This window comes from Podarcis gaigeae (genome assembly GCF_964106915.1).
Source record: "Podarcis gaigeae genome assembly, chromosome: 1".
NCBI classification, from domain to species: domain Eukaryota; kingdom Metazoa; phylum Chordata; class Lepidosauria; order Squamata; family Lacertidae; genus Podarcis; species Podarcis gaigeae.
Genome location: NC_139678.1, coordinates 86,127,244 through 86,150,954, shown reverse-complemented (window position 1 = coordinate 86,150,954; position 23,711 = coordinate 86,127,244). Strand labels below are relative to the sequence as shown.

General features: G+C 44.8%; 1 protein-coding gene and 2 long non-coding RNA genes across 5 annotated transcripts in view; 1 reads left to right on the top strand and 2 right to left on the bottom strand.

Annotated features, from left to right (window-relative positions):
- The window catches only part of LOC310852710, a 99,757-nt gene that overhangs the window by 21,057 nt on the left and 54,989 nt on the right, over positions 1–23,711 (bottom strand). Inside the window, exon 3 of one of the 2 annotated variants that reach the window (XR_014568350.1) lies at positions 791–961. The exons of the other annotated variant lie outside the window; for it this stretch is intronic. This is a non-coding gene — a long non-coding RNA (uncharacterized lncRNA). Of the gene's footprint in view, positions 1–790; positions 962–23,711 lie in introns of those variants that run through there. 2 annotated transcript variants of the gene reach the window in all.
- The window catches only part of NHEJ1 (non-homologous end joining factor 1), a 119,377-nt gene that overhangs the window by 83,346 nt on the left and 12,320 nt on the right, over positions 1–23,711 (top strand). The gene's annotated exons all lie outside the window — the stretch shown is intronic.
- LOC310853028 lies at positions 12,111–23,074 on the bottom strand. The gene is made up of 2 exons (XR_014568511.1): positions 19,082–23,074; positions 12,111–18,841 (listed from the first exon to the last, which is right to left on the bottom strand). It is a non-coding gene; the product is annotated as an uncharacterized lncRNA (long non-coding RNA).

Below are 23,711 nucleotides of genomic sequence, written 5' to 3'. Positions count from 1 at the left end.
GGCCACATGACCCAGAAGCTGTACGCCGGCTCCCTTGGCCAATAAAGTGAGATGAGTGCCACAAGCCCAGAGTCTGTCATGACTGGACCTAATGGTCAGGGGTCCCTTTACCTTTACCTTTTATGCCTAGTACCCTGGATAGCTTCTTTCCAGTCAAAGCATTAAGAACATGAGAAGAGCCTGCTGAATCAGGCCAATGGCCCATTTAATCCAGCATGTTCTCACAGTGGCCAACCAGATAAATGGTGAGACTGAGTGCAACATCATTCCCTCTACTTGTGACTCCCAGCAACTGCATTCAGAGGTACACTGCTTCTGACAGTGAAGGTAGAACATAGCCATTGTGGCTAGTCACCCTTGATAGCCTTGTGTTCCATGAATGCAGAGAATACTAGAATATTAGGCTAGATGGCCAACTGATATGGCGTAAAGTAGCCACAGAAGAAATAGTTATGGGAACCATATTCTTTTACATAGAACTAACCTTTTCTGTTTGTTGTACTGAATGGAGACAAATAAGAAATACAGGAGAATGGATTGAGCTCCAAGAACAGCTCTTTTATCCTATTGGTACTTCAGTAGAGCTGATTTCACGCAATGGAAACATTCAGACATTTCTTAGTTTTTTAGTATATTGTATTTTAAAATGGGGTTTCAGAGTTTTTAGGGGTTTTTGAATGTTTTGTGTAGATTTTCATTTTCATTTTCATTGTTCTGTATAGGACAATGACAATAAAGATATTGTATCGTATTTTAAAGTATGATCTAAGTTAAGCCAGTGGTGGTTGTCCTATGTTCAGTACTGGAGGTGTGGTCATCGTTCCATCTCCCTTTGATGTTAGAAGCAGCAGGAGGATTGTTGGTAGTGCAAACAAGCTATAACTACATACAAGTGCATTTTTATGTCTCTATTGTTCTTTTGGAGCACAGATCCTTGACCTTTGCTGCGTTGGCATTATGCCTACCAATAAACAACAATAAATAAAATAATTAATAGTGTTATTGGAGTGGCAAAACTGTGCTTTAGGGGTGCACAAGGGAATTTCCTGTGCTAATGCAGTGTTGTTGGATTTATTCGGGGGGGGGGGGAGAATTCCCTTGAAGGACTAGCTGGCGGGGTGTGCATTAGCGGCAGAGATGGGTTATAAGCAAGGTGTTCAGTGTTCTTCTGCCACCTTGATTACTAAGCAGTCTCCACTGAGCCTGAGAATGGAATGCAGAGAGAAATACCAAACAGTTTTCCATAGTGTCTAGTTGGAGCCGGTATGGGTCCTGGGGTCACCTTCTACTGATGAAGTTGAGCTAAGCTAAGGGATTGCAAGATTCCCACAGCCACTTGTGGCTTTCTCTCAGAGATGTATTACTTTGAAATGAAATACATGCATTAAGGTAGTTCTTTGTATGAAAGAGCTCCTTTTACACCATGGTCCCTCTGTGTGTACCTTGAAGGTGTCCAGGTGAGGACAATATTTTCTGCCTCTCACGAAGTAGCCTCTAGTCCATGTTCATCTTTAAGGTGCTTTAGGACTCTTTTTACTGTTTTTGCTACAATAGACTACCCCTCAGGGTGTTACATGTAGGAAGGTAGCCCTGATGATGATGATAGGATTTGGCTTCATGTTCATTCAGGGGTCTGTATTATGTGAACCCCATAGCAAACCTTTATATATGGGTCACTTCTGGATTTGACCTTGGGGGTCTTGAGTTCAAGTGCCAGCTCTGTTGCAGGCCATGGGTAAATTACCACCTTTTGTAAATTAAACATGATAATGACTTGTCTCAACAGGTTTGGTGTTGATGTGAATGACATAAAGTTTGTGAAACACATAGTTCTTCACAAGTCCTACAGAAATGACGACCCCTTTAAGGAATGCTACTTATGTGGCTGCTCCTGCTCAGTGCTATGGTTATTTCTATTATTATTTCTATCTTCTATCTCTTATTTCTATCTCTCTAGAGGCTAGAACCAGAATGATGGTGATGGCGCCATGCTGTTTCCGTCAGGAAACTGTGCCATATATATAAAACCCAGGGATCATCTGGAAGCTCTTTAAAATCACCAACATACTCTTTTTGCCCCTCTGTGCCCTTGTGGAAGTTTCCTTTGCCTAGAGCTTGTAAGGGTGATCCCATGACAGTGAGTGTTTTATTAGTAGCAGGTGTCTGAGTATCCCTTGAAACCTGAGCTCTCTCTGTCCCCTCACCTGACAATGAACTCAGGACCAGGGCATCCCTGCCCGGTGCCAGAGATTATTGCTGCCCATAACCTGACAACATCATCCTATTGGTAGGGACAGGCGTGTAATGTGCAATTTCTCAGTGGCATGGCGTTCTGTTTGCTTGGTGCACTGATCTATCGTGGCCCTCCCCATCCTGTAGCCTTGGGTGCTGTCAGCTTGGGATTAGGACCACGATTTAGTGGCTGCCACTAATACCTCTTCAGGGACTGGATCACTGTCTGGCAGGAAGCGAAAGGGAAAACCACCCTTGGAATTCAAGTGAAATTGCCACTGCAGACAGAGAGGCCTACCCAGTGTGAGAGGTGAGGGTAATCCTCCTAAGAGCAGGAGTAAATCTGCAGAAAACAGACCCTACCTAGTGACATTAATTCTCTAGCGCTTAAGGTTAATTCAGCAGTCCTATGAGAAGTAACTGGACTTGGGCATTAGCCACTGGAGGCTCTACCCATAATAAATGTGATGAAAAGCACTCTTATCAGTACATGGTATAATAGAGAGATGGGCTATTGACATTGTCTGAGAATCTAGGCAAAGGCTATTAGATTCAGGCCTCTCTTTCTAGAATGGAGAGCCAGTGTTCTCCATATTTTTCCCAATCTCCTGGAAATGTTCCTAGTCTGTTTAGAATAGTGAGATAATAGGCAGAGAGGGAACAGGACAAGAAGGAATTCCTTGGGGATTCTCAGTTGCTTTGACTTTGCGAGACAAGAGGATTGTTTTGGAGACAAATGAGAGACTATTGAGATTGTTGAGGCTGAGTTGCAGATTATGGTGTCCTCTGAATTATTCAGCTGTTTGCCATGCGCTGCGCTGTCATTGGGAAGTCTTGTCCGACCAAGTATATTTAGGGAAGCAACATCTCACTGAAGCATATTTGCTGAATAATGTGTGCAGTGTGCTATATCAGCTGTGTGTCTTTTAATTTCATAACTGCACCCATACAGTCCTGATCTGCAGGCTGTCCTGTCCCATGTTAGTGCACTCTGTGGCCACCATAAAACAATGTCATTGTTGTTCTCTCCACCATGTCAAGCCTGACATTATGTGCTCTGAGGCATTGTGTGTGACAGTGTAACAGTACTTACTCTTCCAAGTACAACTCAGCCTTAGAGCTTGCCCTCCCTCTTCCGCTGCCAGGCTTTTCCTAAAGTGTCACTTCCTCACTGTTTCTCTAGATCCAGCACTGCCGGCTTTGTTGGCTGAGACATTTAGCCTTCACTGGAATGCAGGGCCATGTTGGCCCCCTGCCAGCCCAAACATCCCCACCCTAGTGCACGACACAAGGTGATAAGAATGAGTGCTCTGAGTGGGCTGGGATCCCTCACGGAGGGGCAAGTATCTTATGCCCAGCCCATAACCCTCCCACCACATGACCTTAGAGGCCATCGTTAATCGTGTGTGTGTGTGTGTGTGTGTGTGTGTGTGTGTGTGTGTGTGTGTTTCTTTTCCTTTAGCATCCCTATGAAATGTTCTCAGCGTCTCTGTGGGCCAAACCCACAGTGCCTCATGCCCGAGACCGACTACAAGCAGACTGCTTTGATGGGTAGGGGCTTGACTATATATTTGGCATTCCAGCTGCAGCACGCAGAGGGTGTGAAAGCCTTTGCTTGACAAACTCAGAGTGCTGTCGCCTCCCTGCCTGCCTGCCAGCCAGCCAGCCAGGCCACGGATATTTTTAGGCTCCAAATGTCAAGGAATTTTTCACCTTCTGTTTTTTGTTTTTGTGTTTTCAGTTTGTTTTGTTTCTTTTCCTTTTTAAAAGGAATTTTTAGCTCAGGCGGTGAAAGGTGCCCCTGACTGACAAGCTCAGAGACTGAATCCTCTATTTATCGCCAGGCAGGTAACGGTTTCCACATGCCACCCACCCTGTCTCCATGGCCCATTCAGTCATTTTGGTAGCTACAATAACCCTTTGCTTGCCTGCTGTACCCACCTCCTTCCATGGGATGTCTGTATCAAAGCTGGCAGAGGCAGTGAGGGATGCAAGCAATTTCATCTCTACTGTGATTACTCTCCTTTTTTAATTGACTCCAGAATCCTAGGATTCAGATAGTTGCTCCCATCTCAGAAGCACCACCTCATAAGAGCACATATAGCCATCCTTTCCAAGTCTGATATTCCTCCCCTACTCTCACATCTGAGCCCCTTTCAAAGTTCCTAACAGGGTGATTTTTGACACTGTCTTAGCTTCTGTGCTGAGTGTGACTGAAGGAAACTACCCATGGAAGCTTGATGGAGGTATCTTGATCAGGGTGATTCCTTCACAGTGTGGTGGCTCCCACCAGGGGGAGCCAACAGCCTTTTCTTTGGCCTCAGGTTTCTGGTATTTGATGGAGACCAGGCTAGTCAGGCCCTTCTTGGCTGCTCAGGAAGGTGTATGAAGTTTGAAGCATGCCTCTGTCAAGACTACAACAATTACAGTTTTTAGCTTCACATAGCTATCTATCTTATTTGGGGGCGGGAAACAGGGTTTTGGGAGTGAAGTAATCTTGAACCCATCATACCACCACCTTTGGGGTTGGGCATCTGAATCATTAGTCACAACATGTGAAGCCAAGATTCTGAGGACAGTATGGGTATGGTGGAACTAAAATTAGTAGGCCCCATTCTTCCGTCTTAGGCCTACCCAGAACATAATGGTGCCTGAATCAAACCTGACACTGTCTGTCACCAATGGACTCTTCACCATTACTCCCTATAGTGTAGCCTGAACTTTGCTAGGAGATCCCTCCCTCTGCAAGTGCTGACTTAGCACTTCCTAGTATCATATGCCATCTTTGTTGATGGGAGGTTCCTATTCATTTGGGAGCAAATTGTTTTCAAAGTTCAAGGGGCTATTCCCTGGAATAGAGTGCTTCCTGGAAGAATACTTCACTGTGTAGAGATTGCAGTTTAACCAGTTTACACCTGCCCTTTTCCATTACATCGGTAGATTCTGTACTTGGATAGCACTGTCAGCATCCAAAGTGCATTCTGTGTAAATTCTGGATTTGCACTTTCCCAGTGGCATATCTGTAAGTTGGCTTTACCATGATTGCAAGGGTTGGCTTGGTGGGGTCGTGGTGTCAGCAGAAATGTATTTTAACAAAGGTAGACAGCCTGGTGCCCTCCTGATGCTCTACTGCAGCTCCCATCATCACTGATCATGTTGGCTGGACCTGAGAGGAGATAGGAGTCTAACATCATTTGACGGTACCACCTTGGCTACTCCTGCTTTATAACAGTCCCTTCTGATTCTGGGCAGTGCCTCTGGGCATTAGTTTCAGAGCACTATACTATCTTCTAGCAATATAGTCCTGAACTTCGTGTAGAGGGGAGAGCTGTGCATGGGAAACAGGAGAAACCTTTGTTAGGATGCAGGGTAAGGAGTGTTCCTTTAGGGTGGAACCCTTGTTGTTGGGGAGATCCCGTTAGGAAACAATCTAAGGTATTTGCACTTGTGCCAAATGTTTGGCCGGGTCTTGAGCAGGGAGAGAAGCCTCCTTTTTCATGTGGCTGCTTGCAAGCTTTTGTTGGCATCCCCAGGACCTGCCCAACTCACGGGCCATTCAGAATTTTTACATCACCTTTCTCGTCCTGTGTTATGTGTGTTTTGGCCAGAGGAGAATCCCACTGCAACCTATGCAACAGAAAGGGCCATTCTGCCTGAGAGAATCCAGGCTAGAGGAGATGTGGGGGCAGGTGTCCCAGAGCCTGAATAAATGGGGAGAGGGAGGGAGCTGGGCCAAAGACCATTGGCTCTGTGGGCTATGAATGAGACAGCTGTGCACTCGTAGGCCTACCTTTCTCCTCTGTACCAAAAGCACTAAACTAACATTCAGTGCAAGGGACCAGGCAGATGGCCAAGTACTGCCTGGATGAGGTCCCCTCTCCAGCATCTAGGAGCCAAATGCCTGTGCAGATTCCATTCCATTCCATTCTCAATGCAGACATCCAGGTAACTGGACAGCAACCCTCTCCCAAACATTAGCTGCAAGGTGCTTTGGGTAGTGCTCCTTTTCTGAAGATTGGAAGCCAGTTGGTCAGGTTGTACTGTCTTCTCACATTTTGATAGCTGAGAGCAGAGGGCACTTCAAGGGCAGCCAATCCTGCACTTGCTGGATATGTGTCTCTTTGGAGAAATGTTTAGGCTGTGCCTTCCTTCCAGATGCTAGGGCAGGTATTCACTTAGAAAGTCCAATGTAGACTAATGTCTGGTGTGCCAGAGTCCTGGGTGTTCATGTTCTTGGAGAACGGAAGGTGCCGTGGAAGATGTATATGGGAACAAGGAAGTTGCAGGCAGATATATGTTTCTATGGTTAATCCCTTCTATCCCTCCTGTTTTTGTTGTGACTGAGACACTTGACTCAGTGGTAGACTCATTGGTGTATCCACTACTTCCTGCTGAAGTTTTAGGTCAGGATGGGACAGTGTTCCCGCATTCTTTCTACTTCCTGTGATGTTTCAGGCCAAGTCACTGATAAAGGGGAAATGGGTGCTCTGAGTTTACCCAAAAACCACAAATCCTTCAAGCCGGCCTACATGGTTGGTAATCAGCTGTGCCCACTTCATTCTCAAACGCACCCAAATTCCCTCCCTAAGCCCATAATCTGGGTTGATTCCATTGGAAGCGTCTGCATTCTCCATCTGTGTTGTCTTGCCTAATCCTAATAGGAGGTGTACTGGCTGTTGCTTAGCCCATCCCCATGGCCTTTGATTGCTCTCTGCCTCTTAGGCTCCTGTCTCGCCAATCCAGTCTCTTGCCAGCATTCCACATCTTCAAGAAGTTGCAAGATGACGCAATGCTACTATTATGCTCCTTGTTTACAGAAGGGGTTGATGCCATGCTGTGGTCTTCAGCCCATCTTTGCTTAAACCTGTGAACAAAAGTAATGGGTTGTGCCTTACCAGCCTTTGTGTTGCAGGAAATATGAAAGGTACCTGGACTTGAGAAGAATGGAAAATTGTAGCACTATATAGAAACATTGGTGGTCAGTGTCGTAGGTTGCCACAACTCTCCCTCCATAGTTGAACACTGGTCTTCAGTTGAAAGGGCTCAGTTCACAACTGGGATGGTTTTTGTCCTAAGGCACAACAGCAGCACTATTGCCACTTTCTTTACTTTTTTTTTTAAAAAAGGGTGGAATTCAAGGTGATTGTTTCAGCAGTGCAAGCATTTCTGCTTGCCAGACAGAAGGATCTCCTCTCTTTTCCTCCCATGTGTTGTTCCAGGGATTCTTCTGACACTTCTGAGAAAATTTGGGGAGGGTGCAGGAATGAAGAAGAGGCGAATAGTCCCATTGTGCTAGCACAACTCTTTGCACTGGCTTCTGCTAGCATAACAACTTAGTTGAATCTGGCCCTTTATTTTTAAAGTGAAGCCTCAGCTTCCTTTCTGATGCAGTCTAGCTGATGCCTTGGTGTACATTTCTGCTGTTGTTTCTTCTCCTCAGGCTGCCTCCCTATGCCTCCTGTTGTTGATGAGGGATAGAGGAAGAGGAAGGAGCAGGGAGGTTGTCTCTGTTGCTGCTTTGATCCTGGAAGGAAGACGCAAGCACTAGGAGTGATATTTGGTTGTCACTGCAAAGTCTCCTCCTTACTATGTCTAAACTTGCCTCCTGGCTTGCCCAGAAGAAGAAAAACAATGGCTGAATGAAAAGCTGCTTCAGGAGCAGCATCTGAGGTGCAGTGTGCCTGGCCGCACATGTAGCATTAGCAATGCTGGAAGCCATGCATCAGCCCAGGCCTCCGTGTTAAGTTTCTGTGCTGTTTCAGACATTGCCTATTGAAAATTACACTCCAATTATTATTTTTTAAGTAAGTTCAACTTTTTATTTTTAAAAATAGGGATGGGATTCACCTAACCCAGTATAGGGACTACCACTTGTGGAACAGGTCTTCTCTCCGCCCGCCCCCATACCTCCCCCCCCAAAAAAAAATTGGCTTGGGGCAGTCAGGAGAGCCCCCAGAGCAGCGCACAAGGGGAGAAGAAGGGGAATTGTCCCAGCTGGCAAGCTGCAATGCTTGTGCAGACAGAACGGTTGGAAGAGCGAGACATTGAATTCCACCCATAGTTCTCCATTGAATATTAGGGTTTGTGGTCACTTCTGGGTCTGGGAGATTAAAAAACATCTGTAGAATACCTTTCACCTCAATCAGATGTATAAAAGACAGCCACCAAATAAAGCCTATGACTACAAATGAGAGCTGTAATCCGGGAAGCATAAGGCTCATTTGAATGCAGAAAAAGAGTGACCACAATGTCACATTCATAACATGAAAATTAAGTCAAAGAAATATGGATGTATTTTGGTGTTTGAAAGGAAAGCTGCAGCCTCCTTATTGAACGCTTATAAGACAAAATGACATCTAAAACAAAGATGTCATTAGCTTTGTGTGGCATTTCAACCTGTGTGTGGATCCACAACTGAAATGGACAGAGAACGTCCCTTCTAGGATCTTCCCTCTTTATGTGTAGGTTCTTCCTGTCCTGCAGATTCCATAGTAATCATCTAAACTCTTATGTTTTGGTCACACAACTACCAGAGAAAGAGCAAGAAAACCCAAGTGAGACTGAAGCCGTGTCCAGTGAAGGTTGGTACAGCTTGGCACTGTAGCTGATATCAGAACTTGGGCATTGCTTACTGCAAACAGGATGCGGAGCAGTGATCAATAAATCCATACAGTCTCTGGCAAATATCAGTGTGTTTCATGAGAACTCTCTATGCTTAGAGATGCTGGTACCCTCTTTCCTGTGCTGTCCCTGGTGATAGAGAGTAATGCTACGGTTCTCACTTCTCACTGCTTGCTGGGAGCTGCCTTTGGATGCTATTGACGCTATGTGGTTTGCAGAGTGACTCAGGGTGGGCAGCAGGATCAAAGGTTTCTCTCCTGGCTCGGGTGGGACGGATTCCACCGGCTGCTCTGCAATGTGTTTTCTTTCCACTGCCCCCTCGCCAGCCACTTATTTACCTTTTGCTTTCTCTCCTTGTGCAGCATGGAATAACCCACTCTCTGTCCTCCCTACTGTGCATGTGCAATCCCCTCTGTTGCTAGTGGCTTTTCACAGGCACTGTATGGCATAGCACTGTGCATGAATGGCTCTTTCTTTACAAGGCTTCTTCTAGATTAGGGGTGAAGAGCAAAACAACACCCTTCCTCTCCGCTGTCAATTCGTCACTAGATGTGTTTTGTGCCTCTCCTGTGCTTAAGGATCTGGCCAGCCCCACCAGGAGCCAACTGGCACAAGCGAGTTTCCACTTGAACATATGATGCTGCCTTATAGTCAGTCAGACCATTGGCTCATATGGTTCATACTGTTGCTAATGGTAGCTTTCCAATGAGATCTCGTTAGCTTGAAATGCAGGAATGGAACCTGGGACCTTCTGCATGCAAAGTGCACAGTTTGCTAATGATCTGTGACTCAATTTGCTCTCTCATGGGTAGAATTGCTCTGAAATACTACAGTGTTCCTCTTGGGCAGGAGAAGGGGGCTCTGGTAGTGCTTTCCCTGAGCCAAGAGCCCTTAAGAGTGTAAAAGAAGAATGTAAAAGAAGAATCAGAAGGATTGTTAGCTCTGAAGAGTTAGAACCCCAACAAGTTTACTAGTTCACTTCAGCATTTCACTCTGATGTCATAGTACTTTGATTTACTCTTTAGGAACAAGAGCCAGCTGAAGATGAAACTTAAGAAGCTGCTTATAGCAAATCAGGTCAGTTACTGTATTTATCTTGCTCAGTATTGTCTTCACTGTCTGACAGCAGCTCTTCAGGGTTTCAGATAGGAGTCTCTCTTAAGTCCTACCTATAAATGCAAGAGATTGAACCAGGGAACTTCTGCATGCAAAGCAGATGCTCTACCACTCACCTATCCTCCTGTATAGGGAGGATAGGGAAGGTACTTGTATGGGATAAATAGGATATGCAACGCTATAAAACAAAATGAATATAAATGCAAACATCTAGCCTACTTCCTAGGGTAAAAGCATAAAAGTTACCCAATATGCCAACTTGAGATGGGTTGTGGTCTTCCTGTCATGGTGAAAACTCCCCCTGAAGTTTCCATCCTAGATGTGTGAATAGCTAGTCCAAAATCTTCATACTTTTATGCCCAAATTTCCAGACTTTGCTAATGATTGTGGCTTTCTCTTTTCTTGGAAAACTGCACCATCCATCTTTCCCCAAACCAGTTAGTCCAGCATCCTCTTCTACATGGCCCATTCCAAAGGCAGGCTGAATTTTTTTTAACGTCAGATCAGAGAGGGCCACTTTTTAATAACGACCACTTAGCTGAGCTGGATTCTTGAGCAGTTAATAATGTTTGAGGATGATAGGGATGCACATGGAGAATCCAGAAAGTGTAGCATGGCATATCATATCGCATAGCAAAAATCCTACACTGAGTTACCTGAAGGTAAGCTATACATATGTTTTCAGAATATGGAGCAGATCTTGCAGTGACAAAATGGCACATGTTGAGTTGTGCAGATTTAACTGGCTCTGGGCAGTCACTTTGGTCACAGCACTGCTTGGATCTTTAATTGTGTGAAGGCTTGGAATCTTCTCTCCTATGCTCTGACACAACCCTAGCCTCCCATAGGCCATTGACTGGTACATACTGGCCTGCCCAGAAAGCTGTACATTAAAGGTTCTGCAGCTTCCTACAGTTTTGGACCTCAGGTGTTTGTTTGTTTTTGGCATGCTTATGATGCAGTTCTGCCTTTTTCCTCCCTTGATGTAAAAGGAAACCCAAACTCCCCTGTTTAACTTGTAATGAAAACTCCACTTTCTTTATGAGAGAGATAATCAGAACAGGGTTTGTGCTGTGCACTTTTATCCAATACTCTCTTAAGCCTCCACTCACTCCTCTCCATCATACTTTTAACTGGAGGTCACCATAACAGGGCCTTTTCAGCAGTGGCACCTACCTTATAGAACTCTTCCTACAGGAAATAGGGTTGGCCCCTTCAGGTATAGTGGTGATGTTAGTATAATTATTTATTATTATTTAGTAGCAGCAGCAGCAGCAGTAGTAGTAGTAGTATTTTGATTTCTTACCCACCCTTCACCATAAGGTCCTAGGACAGGTTATAGTAGCTTAAAAATCTAATATTAAAACACTTTAAAACAAATTACAGCCACAAGAATAGGGTGTGTCCTAACAATCTTTATCTTGGGTGTCAAAGCCCACAGTAAATAAAAGTGTGTCTTCAGCATATGATGGAAGTTGTATAATTAAGATGCCATACCTCTATGGGAAGGGAATTCCACAACTTTAGGGCTGACGCAGAGACTGCCCTCTGATGGGCCACCCCCCCAAAAAAACTTCTGAAGGCAGTGGAACTACCAAGAGGGCCTCCTCTGCTGATAAAAACATCTGAGAGGTTCTATAGGGCAGAATATGGTTTTTCAGATATTTAAAGCAGCATTTGGCTACCATATCCTGTCAGTCCTGGGATTTCTGTTTGCACAATGGGACTTTCCCCCTCCCCTCCCCCTACACCCTCACCAAATCTGCTTCAGAGGATTGGGGGGACCCCTAGGACAGATTTAGGGGGTGCACAGGATAAGGTAAGGGGCATAACACTCCATTGAGCAAGCAGAAATCCTTGTGGTGAATTTCTACATTGGATTCTACCATTGGGGCGTAAGTCATTTAGGTCTTTAAACACCTTGAATTGGGCCTGGAAACAAACTGGTAGCCACTACAGCTGATTTAAAACAGGGTTTATATTTTTTAAAGACTTTTAAAGATCTTTCTTTTAAAAGGCTCTTAACTTTTTTGTTGCTTTTCTTTTTTTGACATTTTTATTTTACTGCTGTGCCTTCGGAATGGTTTTATACTGGCATGTTTTAATGCATTTTGATGGGTTTATCTTTCTTAATTTTGAAATTTTTGTTAATGCTGTTTTGTTTTATTGAGTTTCATTACTCTATTGCTGCTCGCCACCTTGGGTGCATATGGTCCAGAAATACAGCTTTGAAATGTCTAAAATCAATAAACCAAGTAGGAAAATTAGCTAAAACCATGCAAATTGACTTAGTTTTATTCTGATTTTGGAGTTCTGAACTTCAGTCAATAGGGGGTTGCTGTGGGCACCAGGGCACAGTGGGCACATGTGCACCCATTGGCAACTTCTGGCCTCCAACTCAAGGATGGAATGCACACTAATGGCAATCCCACACTCCACATAGCAGACCTGACCCCAGAAGTGCTTCTGACCTCATGTGCAAATAGCAACAGAACAATTGCTCAGATGACCATGTCAGTCTGCTTTGCCAATTTGTACAACTTTCAGAACCAAATAACTATTAAAACTATGCATCTTTATGGATGTCAGACCCCTGGCATCTTTCATAGTCTTAAAAGGCAACAAGGGAGTATTGTCCAAAGCTAGTATTGCATTGCACAGGAAAGAGTTAAGATGAATGTGAGGCATTTCAGCTCAAGGGTGAAAGGGGCACTAATGACAATCTCTCTCACACACATCCCAAGTCAGTTTATTTATATACTACATTTTCCACAAAAACATTGTGCTCATAGTGGTTTTTAAGTACAAAGCACAAAAGATGAATTCCATGTTAGGGATCGTTAGGAAAGCAGTTGAAAATAAAACTGCCAGTATCATAATGTTGTTATACAAATCTGGTGAGACCACATTTGAAATATTGTGTTCAGTTCTGGTTGCCTCACCTCAAAAAGGATATTGTAGAGCTAGAAAGGATTCAGAAAAGGGCACTTAAAATGAACAAGGGGCTAAAGCAACTTTGCTATGAGGAAAGGTTACAACATTTGGGGCTTTTTAGTGTAGAAATGAAATGAGGGAGTAGGGATGTGGAGGTGTATAAGATAATGCATTATGTGGAGAAATGAATAGAGAAGCGTTTTTTTCTGCCTTGCTCCTCATACTAAAACTCAAGACTATCCAACAAAGCTGAATGTTGGAACAATCAGAACAGATAAGAGGAGACACTCATTCACACAACATATAGTTATAATGTAGAATTAGCTCCCATAGTGATGTCCACCAACCAATAGAAAAATACATGGAAGATACAGCTATCAGTGGCTACTAACTACAATAACTATGATCTGTCTCCACGGTTGGAGGCAGCATGCCTCTGAATATCAGTTGCTAAGAAGAGAGGGGAGAATGTTATTGTGTTCAGGTCCTGCTTTTGTAGTTGTTGTGCAGCAACATCTGCAGGACTAAAGGTTCCCCACTCCTGCTTTATGGTAACACTTGCCATTCTTTATTGAAGAGCTGTGGTATGATTATTATGCTCTTCTTGGCACTGTTTAGTCAAAACTGGAGTATTTCTTTTCAAAAGCCTTGCTGTTAAGTGCCGCATCTAAGGTGACACAGGGTCTCTGTGGCAGAGCAGCAAACTTAACTCATTTCCTCTAAACTCTGGGTCAGTGTCTGACCTAGAGGGCTATCCCCTTCCCCTTGATACATTCTCCCAAGTTCCTGCAACTCTATCCCATTTCCTTTGGCCTTATTCCTGGGGTAGAAATATTTCCACCTCTCCTGTAGACTGTTCAAAATTGCACAAAGGGGAGGGGTCTGTGAGTGGAGATGATTCCACATACGGCTTTCACAATGTTTCTCTCCCCCACCCCCACATGCACACCTCAAAATGGAGAGCTGTGAGAAAAGGCCTGTAACCCAAGCCAGGAAAACAGCAGCAAACGGGGAAAGAAAAGGTTATTGAGCAGCAGGCCGGGCTGCTGTGGTCTCAGAGCGAGCATAGACTGTCAGTTGTTAGGTGGGTGCCTCAGCGGGGAAAGACTGCCTTGATTATGTGTTATGCGGCAGTTACACAGGGACAGCGGCCCTGCATTCCCCGTTCCACAGTGCCGGCCTTTATGTGCCTGACATTTACTCTCTAAGCGTCGGGGCTACAGGGGGGAAAGGAAAACATTGTGTGCAGCGCTCAGCCATGCTGGCCTGTCACGCTCCCCACTTCCGCCCTGCTGGCTTCTTCCTGTTTGCCCCACTGGCCGCCCTGCCTACGACCCCTCAGTCCCCCTCAGCCATTGCTTGACCCTCCTAGAGCTTTCCTGCCTGGAGGGGTCCCTGGGATGACCTGGAAGCTGAGAGTTGCCTGTACATTGGCCTTCTGAGCAAATCAGTCCCTGGCTCTCATGGACACGTTTAGATGCCTAGCAGCTCAGCCAATACTTCCACCACCCCTCATTTGCTTTTGCTGCCCCCTTCTGACCCATATGCATATGGGGCACTGGGCCAGGATGAAATCAGAACTTCTTTCCTATTCCTGTTCGTTACCTCAAGCCTGGATCACTTCTAGCTCTTTCAAACCTGCTTCTCAAAGTTTTACTTAATCTCTCTCCCTTTAGAAACATCCATTTCCTTCCTTTATGGAGGCCAGACCTGTAAGGCTTTTTGACTCTAGCTGTGCATGTAGGACCTCTCCTGAATGTGTCAGTTAGCTTATGTTTATCCTCTGCACCAAAGGCAGAGGGAAATCTAGAGTCGGGGCTCTGTGCTGCTTTGTTAACTGAAAGTCCTGCAATCAGCAGCTTTTCCCAAACACTCCCAGCTCTCGATGAGTTGTCTTACAGGGGTGTGTGCAACATGTAGTCTGATAGCTGCATGCAAAGAGCAGGAGCCCAGTACTTTGCCTTCTTAGGATACATGGACTCAAGTTCAGCTGTGCCATCCCCTTCTAGCACGGCTGGCAAATTCATGCCCAATCTTCTTTACAATACAGTGGCTTAAGTGGCAAAAAGTGAATAAATCTGTGTTTCAGTAGGATTAAGTTAAGGCAAAACACTCCAGGGAGCAGTAGCCCTCTTCAGTGGTCCCAGAGTGCCTTATTGTCACATAGTGGTTGAGAAGAAGCTTTATATTGAGTCTCTTCTGTCATGCCAAAGTTGAGGATACCTCCAGTTCACTCCCTATGGTTTGTCATGGGTGACACCAGTCTTGGGTCCTGGGTTCCACACTGCTCTGCCACGAACAAGTGCTCAATGCCTTATGCCTTGTTTCCCTTTCTTCCTTCCTCCCCACACCCCTCCCCCCTCTCAGCCCAAACCCCTATGCTCCCCTGGCCACAGGGTGATTTATTAAGCATGCCCTCCCTCGATGGAACATGTGCTGAGGTTGCCCACGGGAATGTGGGCAGATCTGACAGTCGCACCGCCACAGCCCAGGCTATAATTTCAAAGCCAGCCCCAATCAGTTAAAAATATATTAAAAAATTGGAATATGGGCTTTGCCAGGGAAAATGTTTGTAACCACTTGGCAAGCTCTGGTGTGATAATGAAAGGGTCCAGACTGCTCCTGGGGAATGACCGATTTAGAGACTGCGCTCACATAGGGACTTGGTCATTGGGCACTGCAACCTTAGCCAATATACTCCCCCTTCCCACCCCCAAATATATACACAGCACTCTGAAACCACTGCACAGTGCTGCTAGCAGCTTGTTTCCTATTTGAACATATAGAGGAGGGGAGAAAAGAACACAAATCATGGAGGGGAAAGGGTTAGGAATGGGCTTTTGCCTTAGGACTTACCAGGCAGTGGTCATCACAGCCTAGTCACCTTCTGGTGCTGCAGGCTGTGTAAAGTATCAGTGCCTGTTGTGTTCAAGGGAGTCAGAAAACAGCTGTATAGGCACAATAAGAAACTCCATAAGTATTGCAAGGAGGTTAGATATGAGAGTTTCTGTTATTTATCTGAGGTAAGCAAGTGGTCATCTGTTTGCCAAACTCAGGTTACCAGTTTCTCCTGCCTGTTCCTCTGACATGTCTGTGCTGGTATACCATGCTAGTATACCATGTTGCTCAGAATCCTAGTCTCCCTGCACATCTAAATCCTTTCTCTTTAGGTGTGCTTGATTAATTTCCCAAAGTCAACCAAAACACTTTTTGAGGCTAAACTTTAGTAGAATGTGCAGCACAATCCTATGCAAAGTAAGTTCCATTAAATTATACCCAGGCAGATGCAGCTTAAGACAAGCCTAAATTAACAGTTATGTTGTGAACTTATTACAGATAAGGTTGCTCTGCATTTTCTCTCATATTTCTCTAATCCAGTTTTCTATCTGTTGAGGGGATTTCTTCCACACCAACTTGCCTTCCAGTGAACCCTTGGATGCTGGGGACATGTTCAAGGCTGTACATTCACTTCCTGTGGAACACAGGCCAACTCTAATCACCTTTGCAATTCCCCTTGATGAATTTAGCTTGGGTCAGACCAGGCCCTTATCCCCGCTCACTCCTGTACATTGAATGGAGAGTATTGCTAATGGTGGTCAAGCTTGCTTTCTTTGCTGGTTTTCTCATTGAATAATCTCTATAGAACTTGCGAGGAACCCAAGGCTTCCTGAAACGCAGTTGGAAAAGTACTGCTCTAATCCAGGAGTACACAATGCACTGCCCTCCAGGTGATGTTGGTCTCCTATCAGTCCCAGTGCTGATGGAAATTTCAGTCCAACATTATTTGGAGGGCAGTATGTTGCTCCCCTGAATCCAAAAAGACATCCATATTTGCTGTCTCCAAAAAGTATTTTTTCTTCTTCTGACTTATCTGCCCCTAACAGGACAACACTGTGTCAGCTAAGATGCAAATGTAGATATGATTACCTTTCTTTGATCATCGCTTCTGTTCAACACATTAATATCTTTGCTGTACCTCTAAATATTCCTTCCTGGCCAGATAAATGGCTTTAATTCACCATCATAAATAATCCCTGCAAGGTAGGATGTGGTCCCTCCTAGATCATTTCCTGCAGAGCAAATGTATATTGTCTGGTGGCCTTTGCTACCCTATCTGCATGCATTAATTAAGTTGCTGACTTCAGAAGGAAATGGAAGTTTGCTGCACATATGGCCTATAGGTAATGTGCTCTCTGATCATCCACAGGCCCTTGATTCTGTGGTGCTGGAGACCCAGACAACTGCTGTTTTTGCTCTCATTGCTGTTTGGTCCCAACCTTGTTTCGTTATTTGCTTGACTATCAATTGTCTCAAGTCTTTGAAACTCATGCTATACCTGGAATAAAGTATGGAGATGTTTGCCTGACCCCTGGCTTAGATAGAAGCTGTCTGGACTTACAGACTTTACAGGTAACCAGGCCTGAGTGCCTGCCTTCTAAATTTGTACCACTAAAAAAAAAAGTGGGGATGCTTCCTAGCTAAAATAATTCTACCACTCATTCATTGGCTCCCTAAAAATCTGCCACACCATGTCTTGCCCATAGAAGCTGTTATTAAATGATGCCTTGGAATACCGGATGCTAGGGACAAATAATAGAGGAGGCGCTTTCAAGATGTTTTGGCCTATGGGACCCATCAGCCCAGCCAGCGTGGACACTAGTAACGGACAATGGGAGGTATAGTCCCTAACATCTGGAGGGCACCAGGTTGAGGAATGTTGCTACAGATCAGCCTTCCACCCAACCCCTCATGAGATCTAACATCAGCCTGTCCATCCCCCAGGGTGGGGGGGTCTCATGACTGTTCTACACCTTTGTCCCACAGAAAGGAATTCTGACATGTCCTTCATAAAGTGTTGCCTATCTCACAGCTGCAGAATGGATTGTGCTGTGGCTCCCCTGTTCCCTGGCAAACCTTAGTTCTGCCCTCTTGGCCTAAGAGTTGAAGGCTCAGAATCTCTGCCCTAGTGCCCTGCAGATCACTGAGTTCCTAGATGGCATATTGTGTAAATCCTGTAGTCCTCCTCCCAACCTTAGCCTTGAGCTGCTGGCATCTGATACATACTTGGCCTTGTCAGGTAGTCATAACACAGGCAGCAGCATACCCCCATTTAACTCATGCTGGCGAGCACTCTGCATCCGTCATGCTCGGCTGAGACGCAACTTTTTTTGCTGATTTTGTACAGGGACAATCCAAACCACCCGCCCACCTCAGCAACAGCTCCCAGGCAAGGGAATGGCATGTGCGCTTTTTGGCATCTTCCCCAGTGACTCCCTTCTGGACATTGCTTGGTAGTGATTTTGCTATCTTTGGGACATTTTTTACTGCAGTGTCCTAGAAAGCTTTGGTTATCGTGTGAAGGAGCTGGTGCATTGGATTCAGGCACATGGAGTCCATAATAAATTATCTGTTGGGGGGGGGGAAGGGGGAGAATGAGCAGGATACTGAGGAGACAGTTTAGGCTGCTTGGGGCAGTTTCTGGACTGTTTAAGTAACCTATTCGTAATGAACTAGGTGACATTTGTAGGTGGCCTAAGGTTTCATAAATCATGGCATTGTGGAGTAGTTATAACCTCTCTTTTAGACAATGATGGCTGTGGAAATCCTGAGTTGAATGCGGCTGTGGACCTATGTTGTTCATTTGTAAACAATGCAGATTTCTGAAAATCTGAACAACACATTCAGTTTTGAATTCTGACAGCCTTGAAAAATGTCTCCTTGTTTTGTTTTGCCTTGAGGAGGAAGACATGATGACATCATGTGAGGAAGTATAATGTGCCTTGTTAGCCAATTAGTATTTGTGTCTTGGAATGGTTCTGTTTGTTGAGAGTTAGCTTGTTTGTTTACTAGCTTGACTATTTTATATAATAACTTTACTCCAAAAGTTTTGCTTAGGAATTTGTGACATTCGAATATGCTGTACTGGACACATTTTAACCTGTTACAGATAGGTAGCCGTGTTGGTCTGCCATAGTCAAAACAAAATAAATTCCTTCCAGTAGCACCTTAAAGACCAACTAAGTTAGTTCTTGGTATGAGCTTTCGTGTGCATGCACACTTCTTCAGAAGAAGAACTTCTGAAGAAGTGTGCATGCACACGAAAGCTCATACCAAGAACTAACTTAGTTGGTCTTTAAGGTGCTACTGGAAGGAATTTATTTTGTTTTGACATTTTAACCTGGTTTTACATATTTGGTCTTTTGCTATGAGAATCCAACTTGCTTTAAGAACTGAGGCTGCATTCCTATTCCCACTTACCCGGGAGTAAGTCCCACTGAATTCAAAAGTACTTGTCTTCTGGGTAGATACAATTAGGATTGCAGCAAATTGAGATTGAGATGTCTTACAGTTAACCAGCTGCCACCAACAGTCTGCTGCCATCCTGGGCTATTGCAGGAATTAAACTAAATGCAAGACTAGAATGATGTGTGATGATTAACACATCTAGCAGCTTGATGTAACCCCCACTGGGGTGATTACCCAAACTGTGTAGATGCCACTTAGGTGCAAAGAGTGGCTAGCCATCTGAACAGGGTTCAGATACTGGACAGCAAAAGCAGGTGTTATGTTGTGTTCCGTTACGTTACAAAGAGGAAAGAAGGTATTTTGTGCTCTCCTGCTCTCCCTTTCCCTCCAAATGGGTTAAAATGCACTATAAGGATGGGCTTCCTATGGAAACAGTGAGTGCACAGGTGCTATGAATCCACTGGGTGGGCAGTTTTAACAGAGGGAACACCAGTTTCTGAGATTTTGGTGTGTTGTTCAGTCTCTGCCATGCCTGGTTCATAGTGGTCTGTTACCTAATGAGGACTGAGCCTTGAGACACTTCCTTTAAAAAACAAATCTGGAGCATTGTCAACACCAGATGGCACCAGAGCTTCCTTAGGCAAAATGACTTTATTTTGTGTTACTTAGGCAAGTTTCTGCTCTACAGAGATATGCTAATAACCCCAACTCATCTTTGCTGCCTTAATAGCCCCAAGGGCATCACAGTGGAATATATACCTTCTGATCTCATGGACAGGGCTACAGCTCAGTGGTAGAACACATGCTTTGCATACAGAAGGTTCCAGGTTCCGTCCCCAGCATCTCCACATAGGTCCAGGAAAGACCCCTGTCTGAAGCTCTGAAGACCCACTGCCACTCAGTGTAGACAATACTGAGCTAAATGGGATAATGGTGCAGCACTGTATAAGTTTCCTATGTTCCTGTTATTTATTTATATACCACTTACATGCCAAAATGGATCTAATGGCTCTCCTATGAATATGTGGAGAATCCCTTTCTAGAATGACAAGTGCAGAGATTTTGCTCATCCTCTGCAGTCATTGCCATAATGTCCTCTGCCATCATGGGGCTTACAGTCCAGAGTAACATGGGGCACTTGAGCCTTAGCTTTGTGCAAAGAATCAGTGCTTGTCTTAGTGAGAGACCATAGGCTTTGAGATACACAGAGCACAATTTCTGGCAGTGGCTTAGAGAAAGCAGTGGGGGTCACCATGCCCTGGGATTTACTACCACCTTGATTTCTGCCAGTATTACCATTGTAGGGGGGAGTGAATGGATGGGGAAAGCAAGGAAGGGTGGCAATGACCTGCCACGGTGCCTGCCCTGGGTACACTGTTTTTGTTCTGTGCCGGTCCCTTGCTGTTTACTTTTCCTTGAGTTATGACTATGTCTTTGCCTTTGATCTGTCACCTCCAACTGCCTATTGGCTATTCTTGCCCTACCTTTGGGGTTCATTCACCTGCCAGTTTTACAACTCACCACAGGCTGGACTTGATGAAAATGCTGATCTCAATGGTTATAAGCAAAACCTTTTGTTTGCGGTCCCTCTTGTGGGGTTTGAAGGGGACAAAGGTTTATCTAAACCTAGGCTCCTCTCAAAAGCAAGTCCACCCACTACTCCCTCCCTGCAAACAAGTCCACTGTTCCTCAGGAAAAGAGCAGGGGTACTACAGGAAAAAGCATCTACAGAGGAACAGATTGAACAAGATGGCTCAAGCAAGCAAGCCAAACCATGTGCTATAGAGAAAAGCACAGTTTGTAGATGCAGTGACCATTAACAATTGCTCAAGTCCCTGGCAATCCCTTCCTTTCATTTTCCTTAGTGGTATACCTCTGGCCAGTGTGTTTGCCTTCTCCTTTTAGAGACATGCAGGAAAACACACAGTAATTCTGTTCTGTTTCTGTTTTGAATATGGTATTCTGGACCATATTGTATCAGTGAACAGGGTGAACGCTCCCTAAAATTGCTGAGGTACTGAATTATACTGGGTGGATATAATCACACTGTCACTATGAATAGGTCATAACACTAGGTTTCATTTGAAAAAGCACCTCCTTCTAGCCTTCATGGCTGTAAAAGGTGAATGCAGCATTTGCCAAAGACTCTGTGGGCCTTTCCAGTGGTTGCACATATTATTCTGGATGCTTGTCAACTCGGTGCCATAATGTACAACATAATGTGTGGGGTGGGGCAGCTTTATTTCAAAGGAGCAGCTTTTCATTATGCTCGTATTGGTAAAATGAGATATTTGTGTCCTCCTTTGCATAGCCTCCAAAGAAAAGAGAAACAAAATCATAAAGTATAATAAAATGGTGAGAGGCTGTGCTGCAGGCACAGTTGTTAAAGGGCTTCATGGAACAGCAAATGAGTACTCAAAACTTCCAAGTGGTAAGGAGAAACAAAAAATATGATAACATCGGCATGGCAAAGGGTTGTCACTCATCTCCAGTCATGTTATGGGCCATAGTCAGTAGGTGCCCACAATCCTGCAGCATTTGCAATCCAAATGTGTGTATGATTAGGGGAGACGAGTGGTTGCATTTGCTGTGTGGCATAATATTATCCTTTCAGTACTAGGAATATGTGATTTTCCTGCAGCAGAAGCACTTTGAAAGAAAGTGTCTGGATTCCTCAGAAGAACCAAGTAACATAAGCACATACAAATAAAAGCATTTTCTGTGAAGGCTTTGGTTACACTGGAAGGGCCTTTCATTAGCAACTGCAAGAATAAGTCTTTTCATCCTGTTATTCCGTCATAGCCTATAGGTTCATTTCCAATACTCCTTAACTGCCTACCCTTGGTGATTATATCCTCTGCATCCCAACCTCCTTGCTTTCTTTAACAGTACTTTTGCCATCAGGACAGCTTAATTTGGTGTGTGTGGTCGTCTCCCAACTGTGTAGTTGCCTCTTCTGTTGATGTGGAACCATTTACTTCCATTGAACCCAAAGTGATAGATCAAAGAGCAGGTGCATTATTTATATCATTTGCAGAATGTGCTCTAGTCACAATGCAATGGCAGAGCCTTTTGTCTGAACTTGTAGCAGGCAAATGTCTGCTCATTTTGGTGAAGGAGAAACACACACTTGCATTGCAGTGAGAGTGATTCATATGGACCCAGCTTCATGTCACAAACCTCATGTTGTAGGGAAGGGAGTTGATAGGCAGAGTCCCACTACTCTGCATCGTGAAGCTGAGGCTTCCATTCAGACTTCTGTACACAACAGAAATTGATGACGTCAGATTATCCCCAGATTATTTTACATGACTTCTGCCACTCAGTAGGATATCTCCCAAATTAGTGTTCCCAGCCTCCTTTAGTTCCTTGGACCTCACATTAATATTTTCTAGGATGTTGGCATTTGGATAGAATAGGAAGATCTCCACATCTGAAGAATAAGCTCCCCTCACCTGCCACATGTAGCGGAATATCTTTGTAGCTCAGTGACAAATCACCTGCTTTACAGGAAGGTTCTAGGTTCAGTTCCTAATATCTCATCTTGCAGAGGTGGGGAAGACCACTGCATGAAGCCTTGAAGAGTGGTTGCTAGTCAGAGCAGACAACACTAGGCTATACTGGAGCAATGGTGCAACCCAGTATAAGGCAGCTTAACATGTTTAATCTAATATATGCAAATGACCAGTTGCCAGAGGGAAGCTGGAGCCCTACTTGATGCTCAAATGGTCCTGAAAGAGTTTAGGATGGTTTGGGAGTTGTATCAAGACCTGTGTGACATTCCTCTCTCACTCCCCACCCCTTTCTGTCAGCCTACTGTCCCCTCTACTATTAGCTGGGAGCCTTGTGTCACTCCTATGGCCTGGAGTGGGAGGAGTGGGTGACAGGCACTGCCTTTGGACTCTGGCCTTGAGCAGCTCAGTGGGTGAGTGCCTGGAGAGGAACTGCCCTGTTATCTGTTACACTTTGTTCTCCCGACTGTTTGGGTGTGGAGCAGGCACAGTGCACAGAGAAGTTATCTCTGGAAGCCTTTGAAATGCAGGCAGCAGGCTGGGCTCACTGTGTTCAGGGGTGGGTGTAGGCCTTGTGCCCCTCACCCTGTGATGATAGCTCTCCTCACCATTTTGTCATAAAAGAGGGGGGGGACTGTTTCACAGCTCTTCCTCATCAGTGTGTGTATCTGGGTGCCCAAACTTTTTTCAAAGTGAACATGTGTGAGGGCCAGCCAAAGTTGTTGAGCTTTTTACAATTTCCCCCCAAAGCTGTTCAGCTTTTTTAGGATTGAAGTTTACCTTGAAGTTGCTGGGCTTTTTTAAAAAGGATTTTACCCCAGGACATATACTCCCACGGGGGCTGGATTAAATTGATCAGCGGGCTGGATTAGGCCCCCAAAATGGACTTTGCACATGCCTGGTGTAGGTAGCAGCAGCAGCAGCATCTGGGATCTCCTCCTCCAAACACTGTAGCTACCCCCTTTTGGATCAGGTGAAACTGGGTATCTTTCCCATTTCATTCTAGCTTCCAGATTGAAAATTGGAAATCCTTTAATGTATAGTGAGAAT